The following is a 21,665-nucleotide window of genomic DNA, read 5'->3' as shown; positions in this document are numbered from 1 at the left end:
CAGCCACAGTGTATACTGATCTGATGAAATCGCATGCATGCAGACGTCAGTCTTTACCAGGGATACAAGCTAAGCCCACTCCATTGCCCAGACCCCTGCCAATTGAGCTAAACAAGACCCTCCCTTAGTAGCTTTCCTAGGTGCTGGCCATGTAGCACCAAAGAACTCTCTCTGAGCGGAGTCCGGAGTCTTAGGGGAGATTTTCAAAGTGGTTTAGTTCCAACAGATGGTACCAGCCTAAACACCCCTCTCCACAGAACAGCTCCGGCCCCCTCAGTGCTGTCTCCGCTCACATGCCTCATCCCTACAGTGACTGTATTTTCAAAACAAATCCCCATGGCACAGCACCCCTTGTCCTATGCGCCTCCATCCTGAATAGATGGATCTTACCCTCTCCTGCCTAGACACCTCTGCCTTTCTTCTCCAGCCCCCTGCCCCCCCCCCCACCATATCCCCCTCTACCCCATTATGTCTTTTTCTCTGCTTCTCTCTCCCCCTGCCTGTGTCCCTCCCCTTTTGGGAGTTATTTTCTTTTGCTTCTCACTTGTACTAGCTCTCTTCAGCTTAGTGCTGTTAGGTTCCCCTCTTGCTTTCTTCCTCTCCCGCTCTCTCTCTCCCCTTCCTCTGCCAATTTCCTGTGCCTATCTTCTGTGTCTCATTCCCTGCATTTCTTCTCTTTACTTCCCTCAAACTCCTCCCTGTGTGCAGAGGCAGATTTGGGGTTTGTGGGGCCCTGGGCCACAGCAAGTGCACCCCCCTCAGTGCCCCTGCCAGGGAAATGGGGTCAAGGCACAGGGGCCTCCCCCACTCCCCAGAAGAAGCACCGGGCACAACAAGTCAGGGCATAGGAGTGCCCATTTTTCCAAGGATTCCCAGGCATAGGCCCCATTGCCCCAGTGGCTAATCTGCTACTGCCTGTGTGCTTCCTCTCCCCCTCCTCCACTTCCTTGTTCTTCCCTGCCCCAGTTCTCTCTGGCACCGGGTTTTCTCCAGTTCCCCTTTGCCTCCCCCAATTCTCTTATTTTTATGCTGAGCCCAGAGTAGCCCAAAGATCCCTCTCACCAATACCAGACCCTAGGGCAAACTGATGCTGGGAATGATGGACTTGTAGATGTCCAAAAGCCTTCCGGAAGCACAGGAGCTATTCCTGGTGGTAGCCTACAGAGGTGGCTTGAGGGTTAGAGTGGCCCCCCTGTGAGAACTATGTATAATTCCCCCATGCCCTAAAACACCAAAGACAAGATTGCCAGCCCCCCAAAAATTTGAAAGATCCTCCCCTAAAAGCAGTCAATCAGTTTAATCCCCCAATAAATCAATTCCACTCTTGATCAATAAAGCAACCATTTCTTGCCCCCTCAAATAAATTCATTATTACTGCCACTTCCTCAGCACATCACGTGCACTTCGTGGGGCTCTGCTACTGCTGCCTTTTTCCTGGGTACCAGGACACCTTAACCTCCTGCTATGCTCCTCACTTGTTCTCACCCCGCCCCCTTCCCATGCAAGCCCCAGCTCTCTGCTCCCTCACCCCCCTCATTCATCTCTTGAAGGTCAAGGAGCAGTGTGAGACAGGGCCCACTCACTACACAGGACCTGCCTTGTGTCCATCCTGGGAACAAGTTCAACCAGTTGGTGTACCTTCTTGAGGTGGTGCTTCTCCTATTGTCCCCTCACTCTGTAGGCCTGCCTCACACCAGGAACCACGGCATCCTCATCATGACTCAGCCCTCCAACCAGGTCACCAGCCCTGATTCCCCTGCCAGGGTTACACCAAAATATCTTTTTATGAAAACAGTCCCAGGCAGCCTTCTCCTAGGCTGCCCTGATGATACCACTGCCCCAACATCCAGTAGGGGAACCCAGGCCCACACTCTACTCTGGGCACCAGTCCAGGAGCTCTACCCCCTCTGGGAGTACCAGCTCCCAATCAACTTCCATCTCTCACAGAATGGCTGCATCCTTTCCCAGCAGCCCCTAAATACACCTCCCTCTTCCCACAATGACTGCTCTTTCCCCCACAGCCCTGTCTAAGCTCTGCCTATTTCTGCCCAGCTGAGCCTCCTTTAATCAACTCCCTGCTCCCGGGCTGCTCCTCCAGGTGCAGCATGAGCAGTTAATTGGCCTACCTGGCCACCTTAACCCCTTCCAGTCTGGTCCTGTTGGGTGAATATCCTATCACACAGTGGCTCAGAGACCATTCTGCTATCTGACTCGGAACCCCCTCCTGTTAAAGGAGCAGTGCCCCACTCCCTGGCTCTGGCCTAGTGGTGCGGTGACCAGATGTCTCGGAATTCTAAGGACACTGGGGCAAAACCCTAGAACCAATCAGAAGGCTGAGACTACCCATCCAAACTGTGACCAGCTCGGGGAACTGGGTCATTTAGTTTCACCACTCCTGAAAGGACGCCTTCAGTGGTCAGGGAAGGGTTTACTCTCCCTGGCCCAATCAGTCCTTGACCTCTTGGCTTAGACTGTAGTAAGGGGCCTAATTAGTGGCAGTACTTTCTAGGGTACAGATGCAAGCTCCCAGAACTGAAACCATCAGCTCAATTCGCACAGGTAGTGAACAGCTATCTGCCTGTGACAGCATTTAATCACTGAACACACAAGGTGAAAGGCTCCTTAACCCATTACTAGCTATATTAGCTGCCTAGCTAAAGTACTTAGATGGCTCTTGTGCCTCATAATTAACAGATGGCTCTTCACAAGGGCCCTCTGAGGTAGGGATGTGCCATTGTACGGAGGGGGAACTGAGTTCCAGACTAAGTGACTGGCCTTCAGTCACACAGAGAGTCTGTGGAAGTGCAAGGATTAAAGCCAGGTTTCAAGAGTCCGCCTCCACAACTGTAACTATAAGGCCTCTCGAGCGAGGCAAAACAATATATTCTATTTTCCATGCAAAATGACAAAGAAAATAAATGCTTTGTTTTCATCACTATTTTTCATGGAATTCTTCTGGTTTTCATCAAACCTCCCAAAACTGAACCTTTTGTTTTGATTTTATATTGTTGAAAGCTGACAACTTTATCGACAAAATATGCATCTAGAATTGGGTATGTGCCTCTTAGGCCACTAGGGTGACCAGATGTCCCGATTTTATAGGGACAGTCCCGATATTTGGGGCCTTTTCTTATATAGGGTCCTATTACCCCCCACCTCCTGCCCCGATTTTTCACACTTGCTATCTGGTCACCCTATAGGCCACACATATATGCTACCTTACGTGCTTGCAGGTGCTTGATTCTTGCAGACGCTAGGAAGGAAGCCAACCATGAAGAGACACTTCTGAGAATGATTCCCTCTTTATTTCCAGGATTCCCTGCCTCAGGAGGGACTCTGTGTAGAAGCTGAATCCCTCTACCCAGCCACTGTGGAGGATGGGGGCTCTTATTTCAGAATGGAGGATTCCTAGATGATCTTTCCCCATTCATTGTCTGATACTCCCATCTATTGGGGAACTGCTTTCCCATAGGCTTTAGTCCTGGGCATTTTGTCCCATTCCCCAGCAGGCAGGCTTCAGGGCAGGCTAAGACTTCTGAGTCCCAATCACTTGCAGTAGGACTTCTAGTGAAGTCTTTGAAGGAGTGTAGGGGACGATTATGCCTGGTTCTAGCTATCTCTCCCTAAAATGGGAATTAATGGGATTTTTGATCAGCTTTCATCTTATGCACCATCCGTGGAGAATGGTAACAAATCATGAAAATAGCCAGCTGACTCTAAGTGCCCCTCCCACCAGCTGGCAGACTCAGCAAAGAGGCCAAGGACTGAATGTGCCATGGAGATCAAATTACCTGCTGAGCCCTACGGGGTCCCTACGGCCAAGAGGGAGGCCAGGGCAGGAGTGGTGGAAGCTAGCTATGATACTGTGCCTCTCCTGTGGATTCAGAGTAGCAGCCGTGTTAGTCTGTATTCGCAAAAAGAAAAGGAGTACTTGTGGCACCTTAGAGACTAACAAATTTATTAGAGCATAAGCTTTCGTGAGCTACAGCTCACTTCATCGGATGCATTTGGTGGAAAAAAATCTCTCCTCTGTTTTTCCCACCAAATGCATCCGATGAAGTGAGCTGTAGCTCACAAAAGCTTATGCTCTAATAAATTTGTTAGTCTCTAAGGTGCCACAAGTACTCCTTTTCTTTCTCCTGTGGATAGAAGTCTTCAGTCTCCAGGGCTGTCAGAACAGCAGCTTCCACGACCAGCACATTCGCTTATTAAAAGGACTAAACCCACAGCTTTATGTTCAACTGCCAGATGGATCCTGCAGTGGCAGCAGTTAGGAAAAATCTTCTTTGGATGGAGAATAAATCTCTTTGACAGGGAATAAATAGAGAGCACCAAGTTGTCATTTTAATAGACTTTTCCTCCAGACCATTACCGCACTTTAAACCTTGAAAATCACCATTCTTTCATGGTCACCTAGACACACCTTTTATTATGGTGGCCACTCTGACTCTCCAGGGGCATCCTGCTGCTGGCTCTGCTATTCGGTCCAGTGTTGCACCAGGCTATGATTAATACTTTTCCTCAGGTTACTTCTCCAAGCAAAAAACAAAAGCTAGAAACTGCCACCGGGGGGCAGACTTGTCAAGCAGTTTGACACCCTGCGCCAAGCAGCAGCCCTAGCTACCTTCCAACCTGCTCCTGACTGACAGCATTTTGCACCTAATCTTCAGGACCCGGCTCCGTTCCAAATCCCAGTCACATTGGGCCCTGTGGTGGTGACATTTTAACATGCAGCATATGCAGCTCATTTCCCTATTCACTGGGCTATTTGTAAACCTAATTTAAGCTAAATCTCTCTAGACTCTTATCATTTTGAAAAGCTCAGAAGAAAAAGCGGTGCCAGCAACACACCTTTTTCTTCCGTTCCAGTACAATGGCTTGGCAATCGTTCCCTTAACCCTGTGTCGTAAAGTGCGGCACTCATACCACCTTGGGCTGTGACCTTCAGATCGCACAAGGTCGCAAGGGGGAAAAAAACCCCAGGGTGCTACTGGAAGTGGTGATGGAGATTCAGAAGGGGGCGCTGCTCTGCCTGAGATGGTCTGGAATGCAACAGCCCAGCGTGGGACGTCGTGTGGCAGAAAATGGCTACTGGTGATCCAATATGTGGTATTCCTCTGAGTTAGCCCCGCTCCCACACCCCACACTGTGATGCTAGGGGGTGCCGTGCTGATCACAGTGCTGTCTTTTGCAATGGGGTGTAAAGTTTGCTCTGGATCTGGCTATAAAAATCCCATCATGCTTTTCACAAGAATAGGGCCATGATCCCAGATGGCCTGGCAAAATGAAAACTGCAGTTAGAATAATTATTCTGCCTCCATAAACACCCTCTTGCGTTGTTAACTAGTTACAGGAGTCTCCCTCACCTCCTGCCCTACACTGCTGTGTAGCATTGCGGTACACTGTTAACCAGGTACTGCATTCCACCCTGGAGGAGGTTGCATTTCAGGACTGGATGAAGCTATTATTCTTTTTGTAGTGCTCAAACGTGTTGTTGGAGAGTTTATGTATGGATGAAGACCAGGTTACTGCTTCAGGGAGCGTGCAGCCTCAATAAAAAAATGGGCAGATAAAGGGTGTGGGAAAGAGACAATGGGAAGTATTGTTACCGAGCAGACCAGTCAGGCATGTGCCTGGCTGGTTCCATGTTTTGGGGTAGGAGGCATTTGCTTTTGTTCCTGCTCTTTTGAGGAGAGGGCTTGGGAAGGAGTATGACAGACTTTGTGGAAGGAGTATGTTTTCAGGAGAGACTTGAAGGAGGAAAGGATGGAGGCCATCTGGCCTGACAGATGGAGTCAAGGAGGCAGTTTCAGGGACAGGGAAGCTCTTGGAGAGGGATGATGCATCAAAGGATGCTTGGCTGTGAGGCTCAAGCAGAGCAGAGGGGCTCTGAGGGAGAGTAAGTGAAAAGAGATGAGAACAGAGAGGTAGGTGGGTGACGGGTGTTCAAGGTAGGGACAAGACTCTTGAATTAGATGTGGAAGCAGAAGGAGAACCACTGAAAGGATCTGATGGGGTCAGGACAGCCGGTGATGGGGAAGATTTTTGCAGCAGCAGTTTGGATAGATTGTAGGGAGGGGTGGGTGAGAGGTTCGGGGTCAGAGAGTTGCAGTTGTCAAGTCATCAGATGATGGGGCATGGATGAGGGTTTTAGCAGTGGCCAGGAAGAGCAGTGGCTGGGCTTGGCAGATATTGTTGAGACCCCTCTCTTGTCCATAGGCCATAAGCTCTTTGGGATTGCTGTCTGAAAGGGATCGTTCATTATTACAAGTACTGCTCAATTGCTGGGCATATTATTTATTATTAATAATAATATTCAGTGGAAAATTGTTTTTTGACTAAACAAAAATTTTCATGGAAACTGTCTGTTTTGCTTGGGAAAAATAATTTTTCAGTCGAAAACTTCTTTGTGTGTGGCAGTTTTCATCTGAATGTATTTATTTATTGATTTGTTTTTGGTTGCCTTCTGTTTAGTTTTCTTCTCTTTTGGGGAAGGGGGGGTGGGTTTTCCATCAAAAAAGTCAAAATTGTCTGTATTAAAACCTCTATTTTCTGTCCAGCTATAATCATTGTCACCTCAATGTCCATGAGTTTGTCTGAATACTACAGCTCAGCAGGTCTTTATAATGTTTACAAGGAAGATCCCCTAGGACTTTCACCTCCTTACTGAAGCTGCTATATGGAGCAATTAATATACATACTGACAAGGATGGAGGGCTGAGGTACTAGCGCCCAGGCCCTCAGAAGCTGGGTGTCACAGCTGCCTGTGAAAGCTATCACCCTGGCCAAAGCAGCTCTGTTATGAGAAACACACAACTCTTCTCAATGCCTCAACTAGATTTTCAAGGTGCTGCCACCCTGGCATGCTGCAGAGTGAAAGCTGGAAGGAGAAGAGCAGCAGGTGTGACTCTGTTGTTCGGAGCCACTGCTTGAGGAGCAGCTGTATTCAGCAATAGTGGCAGCAGCGGGGACCGCAACACAGTGAACTGATGTGAAGAACATCTGCTGGAGACAGATAACGGGAAGAAAGAAGCCTGCAGGCTTGTTCAACAGTAGCTCAAACTTCCAAACTAGTGTTTACAACGTGTTATGTTCTTCTTCATCTACTTTTGCTATAGAGAGGGAAAGAGGCTTACAAACTGCCCCCACAATGCTGGATATTTAACCCCCTGAAGCCAATCCTGAAAGAGGAAGCTAGTCCAGACAACAGCTGGAAGCTCAACCTTATTTTTTCTTCATGGAGGATCTGAGACGTGACCCTACTAGAGGAAACAGAAGTACCTTGGATTGTGATTGTGATTGATCACAGCAGCTTTGATGGCTTGGTCTGGGTTAGGGCTTGGATGGGACACTGCCATGGCAAACCCAGGTTGCTGAAGAAAGTGGTGCTAGTGATTCAATAGGCAGCCCTCTTCCCTGAGCCACTACTGAATAAATACCCCTGCACTGTGTTACAGGGTGCCATACTGCCAGAGATGCTGCCATCCGACCACTGGGACATCCCCCCACACTGCTTGCAATGTCAGAATGTTAACTTTGGTGTCTTGCTCCAATCCCATTGGGTATTTCCATCCTGTCTCCTACATTGCCCCAGGATATGCTGTACTTTGCTTTCTTCCCTATGGTGTGGCTGTGACCTGTTTAGCCAATGCAGCTGGGTAGAATGTTTCAAATCCTACCAGGGTTGAGTGAAGAAAGGAAGAAATTCACTGTGAATACTATTTCACATTTGAAAGCCAATTTCCATCCAGAGCGGAGGCAAGCACACAAGACAGCTGCAGTTAAGCCAACCAAGCATTGAATTGAAGCTATTCAGAACAAACTGTCCATGGAGGGCAAGAGGAAATTCATGGACAATTTTAACTAATGAATAAATTCTGGAATTTGGCTTTCTGTTTGCAGACAGTTCATGAATAGAAAAACAGATGGAAACTTATTGAATAAATGATATTGTGTGAATTATTTGCTCACCTCTAATCCCTGTAACATGGATAGTTTATGGTGTTGGAAAGCACTTTAGGATTAGCAGTGGGTGCTATAAATCAATGAATAGCCTGTAGAACAACATTCCTTTCTGGACAGCTACACAGAGAAATGTCTACTCCTGGTCACAGGGGAATCTGATAAAGCACCTCAGTTTGGAACAGAGGCTTTGGGTTCCAGCTCTGTTTACTGGCATCTGGGTTCAGAAATATAGGCTTGGACCTTTGGTGGGCTAAGACTGTCTCATTCATGAAAGCAGTGACAGAAGAAGCAGGCAAATGCCAGTATCTACTGGCATTGGAAGCGAACTGGAGGAATTGTTTCACTTTGCAGATTATTTTTACTGAGTGGTTTTATGTTCATTTTCCACCACGACGGTAAGAAATAAAACTCAGTGTAGAGCTCCCCAGTGTCAGAGCATCAGCTGGAAAGGAAAGAGGGACTCTCTAGAAAAGCAGCTGGGGCAAATCTTCCTGAAAAGACTGGCATGTTATTCTGTCCCAGTATGGGGCAGAGGAAACTTGGGGGAGGGTACAGAGACAGACCCTTCCAGTGTGAGTAGAGGGGGTTCTAAGGGGGGAGTTACAGAGACAGCCCCTCCTGGTGTGGATAGAGGGGACTCTAAGGCTAGGAGGAGGTACAGAGACAGCCCCACTGAGGGTAGGACTCAGATGTCCTTCCTAACCCCTTTTTCAATGTGTATCCATTTCCTAGTTTACTGAAGACTCTGGATCCCGACTGAAAAAAATCAATGACCACTCAAAGGATGCTGCTTCCTGTAGCTGTCCGAGGCTGCATAGTCTGGGCAGAGGCCATTAAGCATGGTTCACTTGCATCCCTTAAGTGCTGAGACCAGACCGTTTTACTCTGACAGCACTCAGCAAGGGATAGTGGTTTGCAGAGCGATGGGAGTAGACAAGGCCCTTGCTCACCAGCTCTGGTTAGTGAACACATTGCAACTGCCTCTCCTCACATCAGCTTTTGCTGCAAGGGCCTCAGCTTTGGTGAACCGAGCTGGCAGATGGTGACAGGGGGAGAAGGACCCTTTACTGGCAACCAGAATACTAGAAGGACATGTATTTTCAGAGGGCACCAACTGACACTCCATTGCAGCACGAGTACTGTAGTTATATAGCTTCTGAATGTTACCCCTCTCCAGCTCGTGGAGAAGGTACCATTTTGTGAGTCATAGTAGATGCAGGTCATTACAGGGAAAGCACACACTGCGCTCCCTTGTGAAGAAGACTTTTGTCCTTGCTTGGTTGTTTACCTCAATATAAAATAACATGGAGGCAGGCTGCAAATCTATGGTCCCTTTTTGTGTATGGTGTAATGGCACCTTTGGATGTGTTATTGCAGGGACTGAGCCTGGGCCCTCTGGGTCTAAAAGTGTGAGCCCTACTATTAGCTAACGGACCAGCTCCTTCAGCTCAGAGGCAGTAGTGGATTCAGAAATCGCTTTATGTGGCGATTTCTCCTCCACTAGGGGGAGACCAAAAAGCACATGGTGTCCGTGTAGGCAAACAGATGAGCCATGACCTCTCTTGTTTCAGTTGAGGGAGAAATGAGAAGGCAGGGTAAAAGGATACCAACAACAGACCTCTATTACCTTCGCCCAAGCCAGGGAAGTGCTGCTAGTCCTTTGAAAGGAGGATCCCATTAAGATTCTTCCCCTTACCGCATCACAAGCCCTGATGCCCCAGGGTATATGAGCTGCTAAGTGAAGGTGTGATGGAGTCTGCAGACTTACCATTTGTTTTTCCATTTAAACACAGATGCTTTCTTGTCATCACAAACAAGGCAGAAGGCAGCATCACTTGGCAAACAAACATCCATTAAGAGCATTTGCTGGAAATGCTTACACTTCGCTCCTGAAGAACACGCAGAGTATATTGATAGTACAGCCTGGGACATGTTAGTCCCTCACAGGGATCCGCTTGTGTGATTTGAAGTGGGGGAAAGGTGAAGAATTTATAGAGGATCTTGTGGGCCTCCTCCCCCTGGGAGGTTTTATTTCGTAAACATGCTCATTGTTTGGGGACATCTGGTCCAATCCAAAGACAGAAAATTTGCATTTCCAAAGGAGGTGTGGGCGCCCTGGAATAGGTCATCTGCAGCCTGGGTGGCTTAGCAGCATCCAGAGAAGGAGTAACTCCACCCGGAAATCACCCCTAGCCCTCCCATGAATTTAGGAGCAGATTTTTTCAGAGGAAACCTGGAAGCACATGACTTCCCTGTGCTCATGTGATGAGGGTAATAGCAACCATAAACTCAAGCTCATGATAGATTGTGGAGTCTCCATCTTTGGAGATTTTTAAGAGCAGGTTAGACAAACACCTGTCAGGGATGATCTAGATAATACTTAGTCCTGGCATGAGTGCAGGGAACTGGACTAGATGACCTCTCAAGGTCCCTTCCAGTCCTATGAGTCTATGACTAGTCAGATTTTTCTCCTCAGGTACAAAGGAACTGTATATCACAAAGGTGAAGCTCGTCTGTGCAGGAGACACGGGGGCTGGTCAAAGACTGTGGCATGAATGCCCACAGAAGCTGAGGGCCCTCGCAAACCTCATCACCTTCAGCTCCAAGTGCAAGGCACATTTCTCCAATCTGCCCTCTCTAACCTACACACATATCAGCATGTACAGTTAACAAACAGATGCAAAAGCAAATTCCTACCAGAACAAAATGATTCACTGTACATTCAGTTCTTCCCCTGTGCAGAGGAAGAGAGAGAACAAATCACACATGAGATATTACTCATATCACTTCATGCACCACCAGAAAGCTCTCAGATACTATGGCAATGAGATCAATATAAGAACCTGTATATAAAGACAATACAATCAGCATCATCCATAATCCGATTGTAGCCAAAGCACTCCATCTTGTTTTATCACAGAGATTTAACTGGATAATGTTATTGGACCAACTTGATTGGTTTGCTGATGATTCACAAGTACACAAAGATGTGGAGAAAAGGAGGAGTCTCTCTGCATCCAACCGTTCGATGCAGGTGAGACTCCATGCCAAACATGGACTTGATTGAGTGCACCCCTAGAGAGTGCAAGTTCCAGGACAAAGTCAATGTTAGAAAGCAAATGACAGAGTCCTGCTGGCTTCTTGAGAAGCTGGTGAATCTGGTTGCAAGATTGCCCATGAGCTATCATGTTGGTCATGGGAGCCATAAGATCCTGGACAAAATGTTCACCATCAGAAAAAAAGCAGACTAATTCCAAATCTTTCCATTTGTAAGGAGAGGAAAAGGCTGTCATCTTTACCCAGTTGTTTCTCATTAACTTTGTCACCTCTAACAAGTCACTTTTGGAAACCAGCTGCTGGAGCTGACCTCTTTAAGAGAGTAGCTGAAATGTAAGGTTTGGGAGAGTTCTGCATTATAAAAGGATAATGGTTAGCAAGGGGTCATCAAACGGCAATATATTTAAAATTTGTACAAGCAATTCCTTTTTTTACACATGGTGTCATTAACCTGTGGAACTCATTGCCACATGATACCACTGAGGTCAAGAGCTTTGCAGAATTCAAAAGAGGACTAGATATTTAAATAGATAATAACATCCACAATTGCATTAGGAAAGATAAAAATTTATAAGGGATATAAACCCTCTTGCTTCAGGGCATCAGTCAATTACTAACTGATGGGATTTCGGATGAAATTTCCCTTACAGGCAGGTTATTAATTGCATAATTGTCTATTACAGGGATTTTACACCTTCCTCTGAAGCATCTGGCACTGATTTTAGTTGGAGATGGGATACTGGACTAGATGGACCATTGGCCTGATTTTCAGTCTGGCAACTCTTATGTGTATCTCTTCATTTTGAGAGGAATGCACTAGAAATACAATAAGTAGGGTGGCTGCAATTTAGCAGTGGGTGAAATTATTCATACATAGAGAGATGTGTGAATCATACAGAAACACATATATAATGTATAAAGCCGTTCAGGATCCTTAGGGAAAAAAGATGTGACATAAATTTGTAAATAGGATCATTTCTTTAGAGTGCCATTGCTCCTGCTGCTTATTTCCCACCAGAAACCATCCTCTAGCCTTTACAATACTTAGCAATCTGTAAAGTGTTTTAAAATCTATGTCCAGATGTGTGGGTCAGCTACACACCTCCAACTCCACTGACTTCGCAGATTTGTGCTGATGGAACTGAAGATCGAATTTGTCCTTCTATTCATAGCTTTGACACCAAAGATTGCAAAGGCCCAGATCTACAAAGGTACTTAAGTGCCTACACCCCAGACTTAGTGCCTAAGTCTGGGATTTTGGCACCTAAGTCCCAAATTTTGGCTCCACCATGATCCACAAAACTCCTGTTGAACCCTGTAGGCACCTGAAATCACTCAGTGGCTAAGTTTTCAAGGTAAAAATTCCCTCTGTGCCTATGTTTCTGCCTCTGAGCATGAGTACTGATGCCTCCTTCTAGGCATCTGCAAGCCTATCTCCCATGTCAGAGGTGGTGGATGTGCCTAGGGGCCCTGGCCAATTGGGGCACCCCCGCACCCAAACCACTCCACCCAGCGCTCCTGCCAGGAAACGGGGCTGGAGTGCGGGGGTTTGCCCTGCTCTGCCAGCCTGGTGCTCCTGCCAAGGAGTGTAGTCGGGGTATGGGGGGTTGCCCCTCTCCTCCCACCTGCCTGGTGCTCCTGCCAGGGAGCAGGGAAAGCCCTTGTGCCCCGACCCCACTCCCCAGTGGGAATGCCGGGGGGGGGGAGGGGGTTGAGACAGGGGAGACTGCAGGCAGAAGGTGGAGGAGGACCCCTACTTGCTCTGGCCCAGGGCCCCACAAGCCCCTAATCCTTCTATGCATGTAAGCCTTGGAGCAATCCATGAATCAGGGAAAGACAGGTATTTGGCTGCCCAAGTTGCGTGCAGAGCCCAATCCAGGAAGTGGCCTCTGAGCATGCCTATGAGTTTGGGTCCCATTCAAAATCCAGAGGTGGGAGTGATGCCCACCTTATAATTTTTAGCGCAGTAGTTACTGCACTTGCCTGGGATGGGGAAAGACCCAGATTTTTCCAGATGGGGAAAAAAGAATTCGAACAAAGGGCTCTCCCTCCCCTCAGGAGAGGGCTTTAACCACTAAGCTGTAGCATACTCTAATATAAGACCCCCACACTGTTTCGTGTTGAAGCTGTTCCAGTGTGGATTAAACAATTAATAGTTATTGGGCCAGAGAGAGAATACACAAGAAAGAGAAACTCTTTAGTCCAGTAGTTAGGACATCTGCCTAGGAAGTGGAAGACCAAGGGTCCAGTTCTCCTGTTCCAGTCACTATATCATGTTGCTCAGTGTGGCAACACCTAATTCCTTTTGTAGATCCCACCTCCTTCCTCAGTGTTTATGTGAGGTAGCGCAGTGTTCTCCCCATTTTAGAAAGGGAGAAATAGAACACAGAGAAGTGCAGTGACTTGCCCAAGGTCACAGAATGGAGTCAGTGTCAGAGCTGGGAATAGAATTTAGGAGGTCCAGGTTCCTGGACATGTGCCCTAATCACTAGCTGACACTGCTGGATTGTCATGGGGATTGCTGCATACAATGGCTGACAATGATTTGCCATCACAAATACTGCTTTTCAAAGTTTTCTATGAGGTATCAGCAGCTCCTAAAAGGGACGGCTAGTGCTGTAATTTTTCTGGCCTAGTCTTTTGATGCAGAACTTGGCTGTCCCCATCCCTCCCCATCTAGTCTTTGTATTGTATTCACATAGCACACAGCATGTCTCCAATGGGACATGAAGAAGAAAAGTAGAACTTGCCCTAAAAGTGTCACCCCTAATTAATATCCTCCGAGGCAGCTCCCTAATTAGTATGCAGATCTGGTGTCAGCTCGGTTCGTTAATAGGCTCATTCCTTCGAGAATGGTAATTAGGTCTGAAACTGATGTACGGTGCTGTTATAGGAACCTGCCACCATGCTGGACCCAATGGACAGGTAAGTGACAGAGATGGAATCTGCCACTTCAGGAGAACAGGCAACTGAACAAACCAGGTTGGGAAAGAAGTCCCTTCAGCTGGAGTCAAAAATAGGTGTTACTTGAATCTTAGTCTGCTGGTAGCAGCCAGCTTGAGCTCGGGCCAGGAGAAAGGCGTTGCAAACTTCTCTTCCCCATCCAAAACTATGCCAATAGCCCTCAATCCAGACCTGCAGCAGTCACTGCTATTCTACTGCTAGGCTCCCCACACAGCTCTGCCAATGTCCCTCAGTCTTGCCCTGCACACCCTCCACCCCCCACACTACTCCAGTGCTGGGCTCCGCACAAAGCTTTGCCAATGCCCCACACTCCTGTCCTGCAGCCCCCTCTGTTGTTCCAGTCCTTCCCCCTGTGATGCTCTATGATTAGGGCTCTATCAAATTCACGGTCCATTTTGGTCAATTTCACTGTCATAGGAGTTTAAAAATTGTAAATTTCATGATTTCAGTGATTTAAAGCTGAAATTTCATGGTGGTGTAATTGTAGAGGTCCTGACCCAAAAAGGAGTTGTGGGAGGATTGCAAAGGTTATTGTAGAGGGGTTGTGGTACTGCTACCCTTACTTCTGAGCTGCTGCTGGTGGCGGCAGTGCTGCCTTCAGAGCTGGGTAGCTGGAGAGCAGCAGCTGCTGCCCGGGATCCCAGTTCTGAAGGCAGAGACGCCGCAAGCAGTGGCACAGAAGTAAGGATGGCATGGGATGGTATTGCCACCCTTACTTCTGTGCTGCTGCTTGCAGAGCTGGGCCCTCAGTCAGCAGCTGCCACTCTCCAGCCTCCCAGCTCTGAAGGCATCAGCGCAGAAGTAAGGGTGGCAATACCACAGCCCCCCTAAAATAACTTTGCAATCTCCCTGCAACTCCCTTTTGGGTCAGGACTCCAATTTGAGAAGTGCTGGTGTCCCCTGTGACATTTGTATAGTATAGGGTAAAAGCACACAAAATACCAGATTTCATGGGGGAAGACCAGATTTCATAGTCCGTGACGCAATTTTCATGACTGTGAAATTGGTAGAGCCCTAGCTATGATTGAATATGACCACTGATATGACCACTGATATCATTGAAATTGCAACAAATCTTGTACAAAGTATGTCATGTAAGGCATCAGTGGAAAAGTTATGATTTGAAAACTATGATTATCCTCTACACACATGTAACATTCTTGTATCTGAAAGTATGAATATTGGCTATGTACTGGCATCATACATATGTGCTGTATTCCTGGGTAACGCCCACCAAATAAAATTTACAACAGGAGTGGATGAACTCTGCAGAAACAAAAAGTTCCGTTTCCATAAAAATGTTCCTCATGCAAATAACAGAAGTGGGGGAAGTACAGAGTGCCTCCCACTGGGTCCTCTACTGCCTGCACTGCATCTGGAATGATGAAGCTAGAAGTATAAGGAAAATCTATGCAAAATCTCCAAGGGCATGACACAGCACTGGACTCACTGAGTGGAAGTGAGGAAAGAGATTTTGCAGGCGACCCTTTCTTTATTACAGGCCAGAACCAAAACCCTGGATCCAAATGCCCCTGAACTCTGGAGTGTTTGAATTCAAGATGTCTACTTGAACATGTAATTGTGACTTAAGTCAGCACTGACCTACATAGATCTTTCTATTCAGTGGTTGCCTGGAGGCGGAGGGGCAGCTACTTACTACCTTTATTCTTCTGGCCCATTAACCTAGGATAGCAAGTGGCTCCAGGATGCTGGAAGCACTGGTAAGAACCTGCCACTCTTCCAAATGATCCCTTGCAGCAGATCTTCAAAGCTGCACGGAGCCATAAGAGGCTCAGGGCTCCATCCTACAAGACCGCTAAAAATCATGTTAAGGTGTGCACCCCATTCTGACTCTGAAATAGTTAACTGGAGTGAGAGAGGCCAATTAACCCACCTGATTACATCTGGAGGGTAAGCCAGGCACAATTAAGGATAAGTCTCAGCTGGGAGAGGAGCTGAGTGGTTAGTATAAAGAGAGGAGAAAAGGGTAATAGGGAAAAACTTTATAGATGCTTTCTGGGGCTAGACTGTGGTATGATGGGGATGCCTTAGGGGGAGAGTTAGCCCTGAGATCTTCTCCTAAATAGAAAAGTCTGGCTAGGGGAGACATGGAGCAGGCTCTAGTGGTAAGGACCCTGATTAAAAGTGCAGAATCCTGACTTCCAGGGAGAGAGCTATGAGAGGTGTCCTATAGAGCATTTAGGAACCATGGAAAGAATTTAGGAACCAAGCATTTAGGATCCAAGTTGGAGGAGAGCAGAAACTAGTTTAAATTTACACTTCTGGTTTGGGATGTACTGTGAGGAGTCCTGCCCCTGAAAGAAGGCTGAATTTTGAGAGGCTATGGAAGAGGCTTGCTGACAGGATTCATAGCAAGAAGTCTTGTGGCGTAAACCACGACTACTTGTCCGTGGTCCCTTGACTGGAACCTTGTGCAGAGAGTGAGCCTGGGTTCCCCTACCAGCCCTTGGGAAGGTGGTGTGAAGCCTCTGAGAGGGGGATATGAATGACTAGAAGCCCTGAGAAGAGGGTGTATGGACCACTGGGTCCAGAACTGCAGGCGGAAGACTGTATGGAGGGATCTGGTTTTTGTTGGCTTTTCAACAAGCTCTGAATGTAACCTGGCTGGAGAACTGAGTCACAAGATGGAGGCTGACCACTGCAGGGCCAAGAAGCTGTTGGCAAGGGGTGCTAGATGAGGAAAGTCTACTATGCCCATGAAGTGGTGCACCCAGAGGTGAGTCAACTTTTCTGAGACTATTCTATACACAAGTGCTATCTTTCTCCTTTCCTTGGGGGTGCTCAGCCCCAGACCCTGTCCCCGCTCAGCCTCAGGCCCTGTCCCCACTCTACCCCCACCTTGCCTCTTCCTGCCAAGTTCCTCCCCTGAGTGTGCCCTGCCCCTGCTCCTCCCCCTCCAGTGACTCCTGCATGCTGTGGAACAGCTGATTGTAGTAGGTGGGAGGCACTGGGAGGGAGGGGGAGAAGTTGAGCAGTGGGGCTGCTGCCAGGTAGGAGGTGCAGGGGATGGGTTGGGGGGAGATGGTGGCTGGTGTATGCGAAGCACCCACTAACTTTTTCCATGGGTGCTCCAGGACTGGAGCACCCAAGGAGTCAGTACCTATGATTCTCTATCCACTGCCCTCACTCTGTAAACCCTCACTCCTCTTTCCCTGCTCCCAGAATGAGTGATACTATAAGTTTCCTGGAGCGCTAGAGAATGCTGCCCTCTTTCTCCTCTGCCATGGCTGTAGAGCTTCAGCTTCTACCTTCCCCGCAAACCCACGGGGCAAATGCTAGTTACAGTAGACGGGATTTGTAGTATTGTCTGTGTTTTACCCTGCCATGCCATGGTACTTTCACATTGCCAGGAATACCTAGTGATTGGGAGATCCACTGGCTGCATGGCTTTCATCAGAGAGGTGGGAAGCTGGGTGGGCAACAAAGTGGCAGATGAAATTCAGCACTGATAAATGCAAAGTAATGCACATTTGAAAACATAATCCCAACTATACGTATAAAATAGTGGGGTCTAAATTAGCTGAGACTGCTCAGATCTTGGAGTCATTGTGGATAGCTCTCTGAAAACAGCCGCTCAATAGGCGTGGCAGTTAAAAAAGGGAACAGTGTTAGCAATGGGCTAGATAATGACAGAAAATATCATAATGCCACTGTATAAATCCATGGTACGCCCACACCTTGAATGCTACATGCAGTTCTGGTTGCCTAATGTCAAAAATATGTATATTCAAATTGGAAAAGGCACAGAGAAGGGCAACAAAAATTAAGGGTATGGAACTGCTTCCATATGAGGAGAGATTAAAAAAAAAAGGAACTATTCAGGTTGGAAAAGAGAAGATGGGGGGGGGGGGGAGGGGAGTATGACTGAGGGCTATAAAATCATGACTGGTGTGGAGCAAGAGAATAAGGAAGTGTTTGAAGGGGTAAATAGCAACACAACAACCACGGGGTCACCCAGTGAAATTAATAGGCAGCAGGTTTAAAACAAAAGGAACTACTACTTCACACAATGTAGTCAACCCTTGGAACTCATTGCCAGGGGATTTTTGGAGGCTGGAAGTATAACTGGGCTCAAAAGAATGAGATGTTCCTGGAGGATAGGTCCATCAGTGGCTGTTAGCCAACATGGGTGACTTGTGCCTCCTAATAATGGAAGGCACAATCTAAAGGAGAGAACACATGGCTGTCTCGTGTGTCTCCTCTTCCCACCAACCCCCTCCCTGCCCTGTGCCAAGCCTGGAGCCACCATGCTCTCCCCATCCCACCAGAGTCTGCTGCTGGTAGGGGATCTGTTCTGCTGCTTCCGCGCCTCCCCCTCAACTGGCATGTTCAGCTGCTCTCCCTGGTAGCCGGACCTGGGCGGGGCGCAGGAGGGAGAGGCTTCTCGCGTCAACTGAAGCTGGCCACTCTGCGTTGCTGACTCTGTGCAGTGCAGCAGCTTCCTGAGACAGAGCCTGGCTGGGGAGGCAGAGGTGGCAGCCCAGGCCTGGCCCCCGGTGGGGGGGGTGCTGAGCGAGCCAGAAATGTGCCAGGGAGGGGAAAGGAGATGACTTTGGCTCACACGGCTCCTGTCCCTGGCGGCTGGGCCCAGGCAGGGGCACCCAGCCAGGCTCTCTTAGGCAGCTGCTGTGCTGCACATAGCAGTGACCCGGAGCAGCCAGCACAAGAAGCGGTTGGTTCCACCCCTTCTTCTCCCTGCACAGGCTCGGCCACCGGGAACAGGGGCTGAACGTGCCAGGGGGCAGGCACAGCGGGAGAAGGACAGAGCCCCCCTCCCTCCCTCGGCAGGCCAAGCGGAAATCTGGGTGGGCACTTGACTCCATATACCCCCCACTACACGTTGCCTATGTTAGCCAAGATGGTCAGGAGTGCAACCCATGCTCTGGGTGTCTTAAGCCCCTAACTGAAAAAAGCTGGGAGTGGAGGGCAGGATGGATCCCTTGATACTTGCCCTGTTCTGTTCATTCCCTCTGAAGCATCTGGCATTGGCCACTGTTGGAAGACCAGATACTGAGCTAGAGGGACCATTGATCTGGCCCAGTATGGCTGCTTTTATTAACAGAGAATAAAATCAACACAACTAAGGCTTAAGAAAGCTAGAAATCCAAAAGTGCTTTAATCGCCCTTAAGGAGCTTTAAAATGTTGAGTCAAGATAGGACAAGGTCACACAGTGGAACTGGGGATATGAAATTCCCTAAAATTAGGGGGTTAACACCCATGTTTTGGTTTGGGACCACTTTGTCTTTAAAGGTGACCTGCAAAGGATTTTTTAAAAAAAAAAATTGGATTTGAGCGCCCTCTCTTTTTTTACCCTGACACATCTGTCAGGAATAGTCTAGATCAGTGGTTCTCAACCAGGGGTACAACCTGGAAGGGCTGAAAGCAGGTTTCAGGGGTCTTTCAAAATAAAGCGGAGAGCGGGGCTGGTGTTAGATCCACTGGATCCCAGAGCAGAGAGCTGAAGCCTGAGTACTGTCACCTGCGGCTGATGCCAAAGCCCAAGTAACTTAGCTTCATGGGACCCCCTGTGATGTGTGGCCCCAGGCAATGGCCTTGCTTGCTACCCCCTAAGACCAGCCCTGGCTTTTTATCTACTGGATATGCAGAAAAACAGTTGTGGCTCAGGTGGGTGGTAGAGTTTGTATAGCATGGGGGGGTGCTCAGGGAAAAAGGGTTGAGATCCCCTGGTCTAGATAATACTTAGTCCTCTCTCAGTGCAAGGAACTAGACTAGATGACCTATCAAGGTCCCTTCCAGTCTTGCATTTCTATGATTCTACCACAAAGTTCTGATTGAAGGATTCCTCTCTATTCCCACCACTTGGTTTTTGTTTTGTTTAGGGTTTTTTAGTTTGGAAATATCCAGAATATCAAGTCAGATCTTCCTGGAAGACTCTTTGGTGGTCTCATTAGATGTGTGGTGAGTTCTTGCACCTTAATTGAAGGGGCTCATGTGTTGACTCTTTAACAAGACTTCCTTTTGCCTAAGCCTTACCTCCAATGCCTAGTGATGTAGTTAGCAAAAAACAAATGTGAGAACTTTCAAATGTGAGTACCTCCAGTTAGACACCTGAATTCATGTTTAGGTACTGAAATGAGTTGCCTGGCTATATATCTATATACATTTTTTTTTCAGAACCTCTGAGCAGTCTTCAAGCTCCTAGTGAAGTCCAGAAAAGCTCCGCAGCAAAAGATATTTGGGAAAGTGATCAGGTTTGTGCTTTTTCTCCCCCCACCCTAGCTATCTGCTGGTGAAGAGGATTAGACTGACAACTCAAGGGTAACTGACCAAAAGTGAATCTGGCTAAGGCTTGATGCTGCAATTTTATGCATGGTGGCACACAGCAAAGTTGTTGCACTTGGTGCACATGGAAGCAGCACCTAACAAAGTAAGGTTGCAAGCAGGGTTAAATGCTAGTAGTAATATGCTTCCAACTTCTCCTGAAAGGAGACTAAACTCCCCCATAGGCATTCCATCAATCCTTGGCCTCCTGGAGATAAACAACCAACAGGGGCTAACTGATGCTAAATGCAAAGGTGGGTTTGGTGACATGGGCACCTCTTCACTGAGACCTGGACTGAAATCCCAACCCATTTCACACAAGATGCCCAGCAGCCATCGGATGGCAACAGCTTTTGGTCCCTGCCCATCTGAGTTGGACTGGAACAGGCAACTTGTTGCCATCCCATGAAAGCCACGAAGTCCTCCCCCAGTGTCTTTCAAAATGTAGCTGGCTCATGTTTAAGGAGTTTGGAACGCTAGCTTGACCTATCATTCCCTCAACACGTCGTCCTGAGACAATTTGGTGGGGGAAACCTTTTTGTTGCCCTTGGATATTTCATAATTATAAATATTTTATAACAAGTTAAATGTTAATTGTGTGCTGTCATGGGAGAAGATCCATTGTTGTAGTCAATTAATATTTAATTTATTAGCCATCAAATATTTAAATATATCCAATGGACCTTTTCACTCCATTTGTCAGAATGGATCCTTCCAACTCAGCTGTCCAGAGAACTTTTCATGGGGACACTATGGAAGAATAGTTTAAAGACTATTTTGTCCCTGTTTTCTTTTCTAGGTTTGCCAATGCAGTATAAAAACTCTGAACAGTAGCAGAATGAATAGGCAAAGGGATGACTATACCTGCAGTCTTCTGGTATCTCATTCTGACTCAAGTAGTGCCATCTTGGAGGACTTGCCTATAGCTCTCAATGATGCAAGTGCCCCCTTATGTCACTTCACTGCATTTGGGCTGCATCTCAAATTCAATCTCTTGTCCTTCAAGTCCCTACATCTCAGTCCCTGCATATATTTCTGATCTGGTGTCCTTTCACACTTCCCACCCCCTTGACTCAGTGCTCAACCAACTCTTTCAACTTCTTCCTTCAGACATCTCTCTGCCTTCTAGGCTATCCTCCTCTTGCCTGTTTGCCTCACTTCATTCAGTTCAGACTCCCAGCAGCAACTATCCCTTCTCCTCCCCCCCCTCCCCCCCCAAAAAAATTAAGACCTCAAGATGAATGTCTGGAAGAAAACAATCATTGCTGGCAGTTTTCTGATGGCCACAAACTGGTGGCATGGCAAATAACTGGGACAGGTCAGTTACATGGGACAACTAGGATTGCTTGGTAAGAATGTTTAATACAGCTGAATG

At 47.6% G+C, this 21,665-nt stretch overlaps 1 long non-coding RNA gene across 1 annotated transcript; it reads left to right on the top strand.

The window, feature by feature from the left end:
- Positions 1–15,967: 15,967 nt before the first annotated feature.
- Positions 15,968–20,980, top strand: LOC119843875. The gene is made up of 2 exons (XR_005289075.2): positions 15,968–16,723; positions 20,144–20,980. It is a non-coding gene; the product is annotated as an uncharacterized LOC119843875 (long non-coding RNA).
- The last annotated feature ends 685 nt before the right edge of the window (positions 20,981–21,665 follow it).

Source organism: Dermochelys coriacea, chromosome 1, assembly GCF_009764565.3.
Source record: "Dermochelys coriacea isolate rDerCor1 chromosome 1, rDerCor1.pri.v4, whole genome shotgun sequence".
Lineage (NCBI taxonomy): Eukaryota > Metazoa > Chordata > Testudines > Dermochelyidae > Dermochelys > Dermochelys coriacea.
The sequence above is the reverse complement of the archived record's forward strand: the minus strand, read 5'-3'. Positions and strand labels throughout refer to the sequence as shown.